Here is a 261-nt window from a genome sequence, read left to right on the forward strand (position 1 = left end):
AGAACTAGAACCAACGACAGATGTTTGACCTGCAGGTTCATTTGATTCATCAATAAAACAAAACAAACCAACGACAGATGTTTGACCTGCAGGTGGCGCCTCAGAACTGTTATTTTTACCTCCACCTGTCAACCACTCTCATCCCTTTAATTGACTGCAGGTTGGGGGTGTGAGGGGGGGGTCAATGTGGCTCCTGTCTGTTTGACACCATACAAGCCCCCCATCCAGCTGCCCCCGCCACGGAGCCGACGTCTCTGCCCC

Source organism: Cynoglossus semilaevis, chromosome 16, assembly GCF_000523025.1.
Source record: "Cynoglossus semilaevis isolate Cse_v1.0 chromosome 16, Cse_v1.0, whole genome shotgun sequence".
NCBI lineage: Eukaryota > Metazoa > Chordata > Actinopteri > Pleuronectiformes > Cynoglossidae > Cynoglossus > Cynoglossus semilaevis.